Below are 12,124 nucleotides of genomic sequence, written 5' to 3' on the forward strand. Positions count from 1 at the left end.
TTTAATTATTTATTTAATTTAAAATAAGTGTGGGGTGCCCTCAGTTTTGGATTACCAGCCAAGGTGAGGTTGCCAGCTGTGGTCTGCAGGCTGCAGCCGTCTGCTTTACCCTAGGTGGCTACAAAACTAGGGGGAACCCTACGTCATTTTTTTTTCATTTTTTTGGCTAAATACAAAGCTAAGCACCCCTTAGTGCCACATGAAAGGCACCAAAGGGTGCTCCACTTTTTCTCTACTTTTTCTCCACTTTTTCTCCACTTTTTCTCCACTTTTTCTCCATCTTTTCTCCATTTTTTCTCCACTTTTTCTCCACTTTTTCTCCATTTTTTTCCTCCACTTTTTATCCACTTTTTCTCCATTTTTTTCTCCATTTTTTCTCCACTTTTTCTCCATTTTTACTCCACTTTTTCTCCATATTTTTCTCCACTTTTTCTCCACTTTTTCTCCATTTTTTCTCCACTTTTTCTCCACTTTTTATCCACCTTTTCTCCACTTTTTATCCACTTTTTCTCCATTTTTTCTCCACTTTTTCTTCACTTTTTCTCCACTTTTTATCCACTTTTTCTCCACTTTTTCTCCATTTTTTTTCTCTACTTTTTCTCCACTTTTTCTCTACTTTTTCTCTACTTTTTCTCCACTTTTTCTCCACTTTTTCTCCACTTTTTCTACATTTTTTTCTCCACTTTTTCTCCACTTTTTCTCCACTTTTTCTCCATTTTTTTCTCCACTTTTTCTCCACTTTTTCTCCACTTTTTCTACATTTTTTTTCCCCATTTTTTGTCCACTTTTTCTCCATTTTTACTCCACATTTTCTCCACTTTTTTTCCATTTTTTTCTCTACTTTTTCTCCACTTTTTCTCCACTTTTTCTCCATTTTTTTCTCCACTTTTTCTCCACTTTTTCTACATTTTTTTCTCCACTTTTTCTACATTTTTTTCTCCACTTTTTCTCCACTTTTTCTACATTTTTTTTCTCCACTTTTTCTCCACTTTTTCTCCACTTTTTCTCCATTTTTTTCTCCACTTTTTCTCGACTTTTTCTCCACTTTTTCTCCACTTTTTCTCCACTTTTTCTACATTTTTTTTTCCATTTTTTCTCCACTTTTTCTCCATTTTTTTCTCCATTTTTTTCTCCACTTTTTATCCACTTTTTCTCCACTTTTTCTCCATTTTTTTCTCCACTTTTTCTCCACTTTTTCTCCATTTTTACTCCACTTTTTCTCCACTTTTTCTCCATTTTTTTCTCTACTTTTTCTCCAGTTTTTCTCCACTTTTTCTCCACTTTTTCTCCACTTTTTATCCATTTTTTTCTCCACTTTTTCTCCACTATTTCTCTATTTTTTTCTCTACTTTTTCTCCACTTTTTCTCCATTTTTTCTCCACTTTTTCTCCACTTTTTCTCCACTTTTTCTCCATTTTTTTCTCCTTTTTTTCTACCTTTTTTTCTCCACTTTTTCTACATTTTTTTCTCCACTTTTTCTCCACTTTTTCTCCATTTTTTTCTCCACTTTTTATCCACTTTTTCTCCGTTCTTTTTCTATGGTCAGTCTACCCATTAGTTCTGCCATGCATACTGTAGCTCTACACCTACTGCACATGTTACTTTATGATTGACATCTCTTTCGTACCAGACCTGTCTAAGCCTACTCTATTTGTCATTACTATATTGTCCTTGTACTGTATTATGACATTTGTATCATGTGTTTCATTTCTTGCTGTGTTGCAATTTTTTTGCTGCATCCCAATTGTACCTCTACATTGTTCGAGTTTATGTTATTGTTCTCTCACTCTTATGTGATACTGATTATTGTCATTTTTCATGATTACAAGCAGATAAGTCCAATCTGACGAAGGCTCAGGCCGAAACGTCATTTGTAACTTGTTTTGGACAAAAACATATATGGTTATGAAAATTTTTTTTTCTTAATACGGACCAATAAAGAGTGATTTTGCATTACTATCCGTTGTGACTTACTGACTTAGTCTGGGAGATTTAGAGTGCCGAGGTTACTCACTAATTTTATCTATTATTACCTCTGAGCACCTATATACCAGTGAGCAGAGCTTCCTCTACAGTAGTTCTCCTGATTAGGCATGCCCTTACCTCATGAGCAGGGCATTGCAGCTTTGGTAGCAACCATTACGACATGGACTCTGCTGCTGTGGACCCGGGGAGAGTGAGTGCAGATTCATTGCACCCACACTCCTCACATGAAGGGTCCGCACTCCTAGAAAATGGGGGATACGTTCCCTGAGTGTCTCCCCCCCCCGATATTCTAGACGGTCCAGAGTCGTCGTGGGACCCCTTTATTTTTTTTCTTACAATAAATTGGTGAAAGAGGAAATGTTTTGGGGACTGTTTTTTCAAATAAATTTCTTTTGTCGATTTTTTTTTTGTTAGTACTGACAGTTTATGATGTTGGGTATCTAATAGACGCCATGACATCACAAACTGCTGGGCTTGATCGCAGGTGACTTTACAGCTACTATCAACCCGATTTATTACCCCGTTTGCCACTGCACCAGGGCACGGGATGAGCTGGGGTGAAGCGCAAGGATTGGCGCATTTTGTGGATGCGCCACGTCTGGGGTGCCTGCGGCCTGCTATTTTTAGGCTGGGAAGGCCCAATAACTATGGACCTTCCCACCCTGAGAATACCAGACCACAGCTGTCCGCTTTACCTTGGCTGGTGATCCAATTTGGGGGGGACCCTACTTTTATTGTGTAATTATTAATATTTATAAAATAATTATAAAAAAGAGCCTGAGGGGACCTCCACATTGGATCCCCAACCAAGGTAAAGCTGCCAGCTGTGGTTTTCAGGCTACAGCCATCTGCTTTACCCTAGCTGGCTATCAAAAATGGGGGGACCCAACGTCATTTTTTTTTAAACTATTTTTTAAATAGAAAAAATTAATGGGCTTCCCTGTATTTTGATTGCCAACCAAGGTAACGGCAGGCAGATGGGGGTGGCAACCCATAGCTGTCTGCTTTATCTGCTGAGAATCAAAAATACCGCGGAGCGCTACGTCATTTTTTTAAAGATTTATTTTTACAGCACTGTGATGTCCAGCAATCAAAATACAGGGAAGCCCATTTTATTTTTAGTTATTTAAATAAATAATTAAAAAAAATATATATGGGCTCCCGCTGCATTTTTTGTATTGCTAGCTAAGGGTAATCCAAGCAGCTACTGGCTGCTAACCCCCACTGCTTGGTGTTACCTTCACTGGCAATGGAAAATCCAGGGAAGCATTTTTTATTTTTTTTGCCAAAAAACTACAAAAAAAGGACGTGAGCTTCGCCATATTTTTGTATGCTAGCCAGGTACAGCAGGCAGGTGCTGGAAGAGTTGGATACAGCGCCAGAAGATGGCGCTTCTATGAAAGTGCCATTTTCTGAGGCGGCTGCAGACTGCAATTCGCAGCAGTGGGGCCCAGAAAGCTCAGGCCAACCTGTGCTGCGGATTGCAATCCCCAGCTGCCTAGTTGTACCTGGCTGGACACAAAAATGGGGCGAAGCCTACGTCATTTGTTTTCTAATTATTTCATGAAATTCATGAAATAATAAACAAAAGGGCTTCCCTTTATTTTTGGTTCCCAGCCGGGTACAAATAGGCAACTGGGGGTTGGGGGCAGCCGTACCTGCCTGCTGTACCTGGCTAGCATACAAAAATATGGCGAAGCCCACTTAATTTTTTCAGGGGGCAAAAAACTTCTGCATACAGTCCTGGATGGAGTATGCTGAGCCTTGTAGTTCTGCAGCTGCTGTCTGTCTGTATGGAGAAGAGCAGACAGCAGCTACAGAACTACAAGGCTCAGCATACTCCATCCAGGACTGTATGCAGAAGTTTTTTGCCCATCAAAAAAATGACGTGGGCTTCGCCATATTTTTGTATGCTAGCCAGGTACAGGAGGCAGCCACGGGCTGCCTCCAACCCCCAGTTGCCTATTTGTACCCGGCTGGGAACCAAAAATATAGGGAAGCCCATTTTTTTTAATTATTTCACTTATTTCATGAAATAATTAAAAAACAAATGACGTGGGCTTCGCCCCATTTTTGTGTCCAGCCGGGTACAACTAGGCAGCTGGGGATTAGAATCCGCAGCACAGGTTAGCCCGAGGTTTCTGGGCGCCTCTGCTGCGGATTTCAGTCCGCAGCCGTCCCAGAAAATGGCGCTCTCATAGAAGCGCCATCATCTGGCGCTGTATCCAACTCTTCCAACAGCCCTGGAGCCGGGTGGCTTGTTGGGTAATCATGAGTTAATACTGGCTTTGTTTTACTAGCCAGTATTAAGCCAGAGATTCTTAATGTCAGGCACGTTTGACCCGGCCATTAAGAATCTCCAATAAAGGGTTAAAAAAAAGACACCACACAGAGAAAAAATACTTTAATAGAAATAAATACACAGACACATTAGAGACTCCATCTTTATTACCCCTTGTCAGCCCTCCACGATCCTGCTCTTCGTCTTCTTTCTTTCTAGTGTAGTAGTAGTGAGGATGAGGTTCACCAGCCCATCACTTGGGGCTGGGGAACCTCATCCTCAGTACAATCCTCACTACAATCGGGAAGCAGCGTGCAGCAGTGCTGGCTGTCAGCGGTAACAGCGGTAACGCTGACAGACGCGTTACCATAGCAACGGTGCTCTCGGAGCTGCGGTTAGCGGTGACGTCACCGCTAACTGCGTTGCTATGGCAACGGTGATCTCCGTTAATGACCGGCTGTGTCAGCCGGTCCCTAACGGAACGGGGAGTCGACCGTGTGCTAGAGCATGTCGCCGGTACACGGCGATACACATATGTGCACCGTGTACCGGAGAGATGCACCCGCAGGTCCTACATGACGCGTCATAGTCATGTGACCAGTCTGTAGCCAATGAGATAATAGCCACGTGACTGGTCACATGGCTATTCTGACGTCACGACAGGTCCTGCATCTCTGCTGGCAGTGCCGGTCACAGGAGGATTCAGCGATCATTGGATGGAATAGCGGCAGGAGACAGAGTGCAGAAGGGATCGCGAGGACCGGTAAGTGTTATGGCAATGTTTATTAACTGTTTGTGTACATTTATCATGCATTTTTATGTGTTTGTGATTGCCTCCCATTATAGCCTATTGGCTCGAGTTTGGTTCGTCGAACGTTCGACGAACCGAACTCGAACGGGACCCCCGTTCGGCGAGCCGACCTCGAGCCGAACCGCGACTGGTTCGCTCATCTCTAATTATGAGCAATATGTTGCCACCAACCACTCTAACTTGTCACGTGATGAGTAGAGTTGAGCGCGAGTCGTGGTTCGTGGTTCTCCAGTTCGGGGCTCGAGTGATTTTGGGGGCTGTTCGAGATCGAACTAGAACTCGAGCTTTTTGCAAAAGCTCGATAGTTCTAGATACGTTCGAGAACGGTTCTAGCAGCAAAAAGCAGGGCTTTTTACAGCTAGAGTGTGCAGGAGCCATCGCTGGCAGCCTGCCAGAAGCTGGTAACCAAGATAAACATCGGGTATCCAAGCAAAACGCTTTGGTTAGTAACCCGATGTTTATCTTAGTTACGTGCAGGAAGCCCACACTTTCCCGCTCAGCTCGCTCCGCCCCCTCCTGCCCGCGGCATGTACACATACATACACACACACACACACACACACACACACACACACACACACACAGACGGTCCCGCTCGGCTTACCTGCGGTCGGCCCGGGGGCAGCAGTCCTTGGCACTGGAAACTGTGGCTGCCGGCCCTTTAAGGCCACTGTGTTCTCCTGCATTGATCATCATCTGTGGGCGGAGCTACCGCCCGGCGTCCTGCTCGGTCGCACAGATGAAGGAGTCACAGTGCCAGCCAGCGACCCCCAGCAAATCGCTTCCCTCCGGCGCTGTGTGGGCCCCATCTGCACCGTGACCTGATCAGTATGTGGGACATCACTCCCTCCCCGCCCCTCCCTGTGGGCCCCGCAGAGCCGTGTGTGTGACCCCCGGAGCAGCGTGTGTGGGCCCCGCAGAGCAAGGTGTGTGTTTGTATGTATGCATGCAGCAGAGCAGTATGCGTGTCTATATGTATGTATGTATGCAGCAGAGCAGTATGCGTGTCTGTATGTATGTATGCAGCAGAGCAGTATGCATGTCTATATGTATGTATGTATATATGCAGCAGAGCAGTATGCGTGTCTGTATGTATGTATGTATATATGCAGCAGAGCAGTATGCGTGTCTGTATGTATGTATGTATATATGCAGCAGAGCAGTATGCATGTCTATATGTATGTATGTATGCAGCAGAGCAGTATGCGTGTCTGTATGTATGTATGTATATATGCAGCAGAGCAGTATGCGTGTCTGTATGTATGTATATATGCAGCAGAGCAGTATGCGTGTCTGTATGTATGTATATATGCAGCAGAGCAGTATGCATGTCTGTATGTATGTATATATGCAGCAGAGTAGTATGCGTGTCTGTATGTATGTATATATGCAGCAGAGCAGTATGCGTGTCTGTATGTATGTATATATGCAGCAGAGCAGTATGCGTGTCTGTATGTATGTATATATGCAGCAGAGCAGTATGCGTGTCTATGTATGTATGTATATATGTAGCAAAGTAGTATGCATGTCTGTATGTATGCATGTATGTATGCAGCAGAGCAGTATGTGTGTCTGTATGTATGTATATATATATGCAGCAGAGCAATATGCGTGTCTGTATGTATGTATGCATGTATTTATGCAGCAGAGCAGTATACGTGTCTGTATGTATGTATATATGTAGCAGAGTAGTATGCGTGTCTGTCTGTATATATATATGCTGCAGAGCAATATGCGTGTCTGTCTGTATGTATGCATGTATGTATGCAGCAGAGCAGTATACGTGTCTGTATGTATGTATGTATATATGCAGCAGAGCAGTATGCGTGTCTGTATGTATGTATATATGCAGCAGAGCAGTATGCGTGTCTGTATGTATGTATGTATATATGCAGCAGAGCAGTATGCGTGTATGTATGTATATATGCAGCAGAGCAGTGTGCGTGTCTGTATGTATGTATGTATGTATGCAGCAGAGCAATATGCATGTCTGTCTGTATGTATGCATGTATGTATGCAGCAGAGCAGTATGCGTGTCTGTATGTATGCATGTATGTATGCAGCAGAGCAGTATATGTGTCTGTATGTATGTATGTATATATGCAGCAGAGCAGTATGCATGTCTGTATGTATGTATATATGCAGCAGAGCAGTATGCGTGTCTGTATGTATGCATGTATGTATGCAGCAGAGCAGTATATGTGTCTGTATGTATGTATGTATATATGCAGCAGAGCAGTATGCATGTCTGTATGCATGTATATATGCAGCAGAGCAGTATGCATGTCTGTATGCATGTATATATGCAGCAGAGCAGTATGCATGTCTTTATGCATGTATATATGCAGCAGAGCAGTATGCGTGTCTGTATGTATGCATGTATGTATGCAGCAGAGCAGTATATGTGTCTGTATGTATGTATGTATATATGCAGCAGAGCAGTATGCGTGTCTGTATGTATGCATGTATATATGCAGCAGAGCAGTATGCGTGTCTGTATGTATGCATGTATGTATGCAGCAGAGCAGTATGCGTGTCTGTATGTATGCATGTATGTATGCAGCAGAGCAGTATGCGTGTCTGTATGTATGCATGTATGTATGCAGCAGAGCAGTATGCGTGTCTGTATGTATGCATGTATGTATGCAGCAGAGCAGTATGCGTGTCTGTCTGTATGTATGCATGTATGTATGCAGGAGAGCAGTATGCGTGTCTGTATGTATGCATGTATATATGCAGCAGAGCAGTATATGTGTCTGTATGTATGTATGTATATATGCAGCAGAGCAGTATGCATGTCTGTATGTATGTATATATGCAGCAGAGCAGTATGCGTGTCTGTATGTATGCATGTATGTATGCAGCAGAGCAGTATATGTGTCTGTATGTATGTATGTATATATGCAGCAGAGCAGTATGCATGTCTGTATGCATGTATATATGCAGCAGAGCAGTATGCATGTCTGTATGCATGTATATTTGCAGCAGAGCAGTATGCATGTCTGTATGCATGTATATATGCAGCAGAGCAGTATGTGTGTCTGTATGTATGCATGTATGTATGCAGCAGAGCAGTATATGTGTCTGTATGTATGTATGTATATATGCAGCAGAGCAGTATGCGTGTCTGTATGTATGTATGTATATATGCAGCAGAGCAGTATGCGTGTCTGTATGTATGCATGTATATATGCAGCAGAGCAGTATGCGTGTCTGTATGTATGCATGTATGTATGCAGCAGAGCAGTATGCGTGTCTGTATGTATGCATGTATGTATGCAGCAGAGCAGTATGCGTGTCTGTATGTATGCATGTATGTATGCAGCAGAGCAGTATGCGTGTCTGTATGTATGCATGTATGTATGCAGCAGAGCAGTATGCGTGTCTGTATGTATGCATGCAGAGCAGTATGCGTGTCTGTCTGTCTGTATGTATGTATGTATGTATGTATGCAGAAGAGCAGTATGCGTGTCTGTCTGTATGTATGTATGCATGTATGTATGCAGCAGAGCAGTATGCGTGTCTGTATGTATGTATGCAGCAGAGCAGTGTGTGTGTGTGTGTCTGTATGTATGTATGCAGCAGAGCAGTGTGTGTGTGTCTGTATGTATGTATGCAGCAGAGCAGTGTGTGTGTGTGTCTGTATGTATGCAGCAGAGCAGTATGTGTGTGTCTGTCTATATGTATGTATGTAGCAGAGCAGTGTGTGTGTGTCTGTCTATATGTATGTATGCATGCAGAGCAGTATGTGTGTGTCTGTATGTATGTATGCAGCATAGCAGTGTGTGTCTCTGTATGTATGCATGTATGATGTGTATATGTATGTCAGTGTATATGACTGTATAGATCTGTCTGTTTATATGTATTTTTGTGAGTTTGTCTATAAATATGTATATTTACGTGTATGTATCTGTGTATGTGTGTGTGTCTGCGTGTGTATGGGACCCACTGAGACTCTTCCGCGCGGGGCCCACAAAAACCTGGAGCCGGCCCTGCCTGTGGTGATGAAGTCCCGCCATCCCGACCTCAGCGCTGTCACTGTCCTCCATGGTCGCCGCTTGTCACATCACCTTCTCTCGCTTCCGACCCGAGACTGACTAGCGGTGACGTCACGGGCCTCTCGCGATTCTTGGCTGTGAAGGCGGCGGTCATTGAACTTAGTGACAGGGGCTGTCAGCAGTGCTTGAGATCAGCGCAGGTAATGTACCTTGCTGACAGCAGCACTTGTCATGCCCTGCAGTGACCTGGGCTGACCCATTGATGTTAGCTCAGGTCACTGCATTGCTCTCCCAGCCAATGGGGAACATCCTGCTCTTCATTGACTGGGACAGTGTGGATCGTCATGGCAACCCCTTGGATTACACCAGACCTGGATTTGTTTTTCATTCTAATAAATTGGTTAAAGAGGGAATGTTTTGGGGAGTGTTTTTTCAAATAAAAATGTGTTTGTCGTCTATTTTTTTTATTACTGACTGGGTTGGTGATGTCGGGTATCTGATAGACGCCTGACCTCACCAACCCCAGGGCTTGATGCCAGGTGACATTACACACCTGGTATTAACCCCATATATTACCCCGTTTGCCACCGCACCAGGGCGCGGGATGAGCTGGGGCGAAGCACCTGGATTGGCGCATCTAATGGATGCGCCACTTCTGGGGCGGCTGCGGCCTGCTATTTTTAGGCTGGGGAGAGTCCAATAACCATGGACCTCCCTAGTCTGAGAATATCAGGCCCCAGCTGTCTGCTTTACCTTGGCTGGTGATCCAATTTTGGGGGACCCCTACGTGTTTTTTTTTTAAATTATTTATTTAATTTAAAATAACAGCGTGGGGTGCCCTCAGTTTTGGATTACCAGCCAAGGTGAGGTTGCCAGCTGTGGTCTGCAGGCTGCAGCCGTCTGCTTTACCCTAGCTGGCTACAAAACTAGGGGGAACCCTACGTCATTTTTTTTTTCATTTTTTTGGCTAAATACAAAGCTAAGCACCCCTTAGTGCCACATGAAAGGCACCAAAGGGTGCTCCACTTTTTCTCCACTTTTTCTCCATTTTTTTCTCCACTTTTTCTCCACTTTTTCTACATTTTTTTTCTCCATTTTTTCTCCATTTTTTCTCCACTTTTTCTTCACTTTTTCTCCACTTTTTATCCATTTTTTCTCCACTTTTTCTCCACTTTTTCTCCACTTTTTATCCATTTTTTTCTCCATTTTTTCTCCACTTTTTCTCCATTTTTACTCCACTTTTTCTCCACTTTTTCTCCATTTTTTTTCTCTACTTTTTCTCCACTTTTTCTCCATTTTTTCTCCACTTTTTCTCCACTTTTTCTCCATTTTTTTCTCCACATTTTCTCCACTTTTTCTCCACTTTTTCTCCACTTTTTCTCCATTTTTTTCTCCACTTTTTCTCCACTTTTTCTCCACTTTTTCTCCACTTTTTCTCCATTTTTTTCTCCACTTTTTCTCCACTTATTCCCCACTTTTTCTCCACTTTTTATCCATTTTTTCTCCACTTTTTCTCCACTTTTTCTCCACTTTTTATCCATTTTTTCTCCATTTTTTCTCCACTTTTTCTCCATTTTTACTCCACTTTTTCTCCACTTTTTCTCCATTTTTTTCTCTACTTATTCACCACTTATTCTCCACTTATTCTCCACTTTTTCTCCACGTTTTCTCCACTTTTTCTCCACTTTTTCTCCATTTTTTTCTCCATTTTATTCTCCACTTTTTCTCCACTTTTTCTCCATTTTTTCTCCACTTTTTTCTCCACTTTTTCTCCACGTTTTCTCCACTTTTTCTCCACTTTTTCTCCATTTTTTCTCCACTTTTTTCTCCACTTTTTCTCCACTTTTTCTCCATTTTTTCTCCACTTTTTTCTCCACTTTTTCTCCACTTTTTCTCCACTTTTTCTCCACTTTTTCTCCTTTTTTTATTCCACTTTTTCTCCACTTTTTCTCCACTTATTCTCCACTTTTTCTCCACTTTTTCTCCATTTTTTTCTCCACTTTTTCTCCACTTTTTCTCCACGTTTTCTCCACTTTTTCTCCACTTTTTCTCCATTTTTTCTCCACTTTTTTCTCCACTTTTTCTCCACTTTTTCTCCATTTTTTCTCCACTTTTTTCTCCACTTTTTATCCATTTTTTCTCCACTTTTTCTCCACTTTTTCTCCACTTTTTCTCCATTTTTTCTCCATTTTTTCTCCACTTTTTCTCCATTTTTACTCCACTTTTTCTCCACTTTTTCTCCATTTTTTTCTCTACTTTTTCTCCACTTTTTCTCCACTTTTTCTCCATTTTTTCTCCACTTTTTCTCCACTTTTTCTCCATTTTTTTCTCCACTTTTTCTACATTTTTTTCTCCATTTTTTCTCCACTTTTTCTCCATTTTTACTCCACTTTTTCTCCATTTTTTTCTCCACTTTTCTCCATTTTTTTCTCTTCTTTTTCTCTACTTTTTCTCCACTTTTTCTCCACTTTTTCTCCATTTTTTCTCCACTTTTTCTCCACTTTTTCTCCACTTTTTCTCCATTTTTTCTCCACTTTTTCTCCACTTTTTCCCCATTTTTTTCTCCACTTTTTCTCCATTTTTACTTTACTTTTTCTCCACTTTTTCTCCATTTTTTTCTCCACTTTTTCTCCACTTTTTCTCCACTTTTTCTCCACTTTTTCTCCATTTTTTTCTCCACTTTTTCTCCACTTTTTCTCCACTTTTTCTCCATTTTTTTCTCCACTTTTTCTCCACTTTTTCTCCACTTTTTCTCTACTTATTCTCCACTTATTCTCCACTTTTTCTCCACGTTTTCTCCACTTTTTCTCCACTTTTTCTCCATTTTTTCTCCATTTTTTTTCTCCACTTTTTCTCCACTTTTTCTCCATTTTTTCTCCACTTTTTTCTCCACTTTTTCTCCACGTTTTCTCCACTTTTTCTCCACTTTTTCTCCATTTTTTCTCCACTTTTTTCTCCACTTTTTCTCCACTTTTTCTCCATTTTTTCTCCATTTTTTCTCCACTTTTTCTCCACTTTTTCTCCACTTTTTCTCCACTTTTTCTCCTT

Source organism: Anomaloglossus baeobatrachus, chromosome 4 (assembly GCF_048569485.1).
Source record: "Anomaloglossus baeobatrachus isolate aAnoBae1 chromosome 4, aAnoBae1.hap1, whole genome shotgun sequence".
Lineage (NCBI taxonomy): Eukaryota > Metazoa > Chordata > Amphibia > Anura > Aromobatidae > Anomaloglossus > Anomaloglossus baeobatrachus.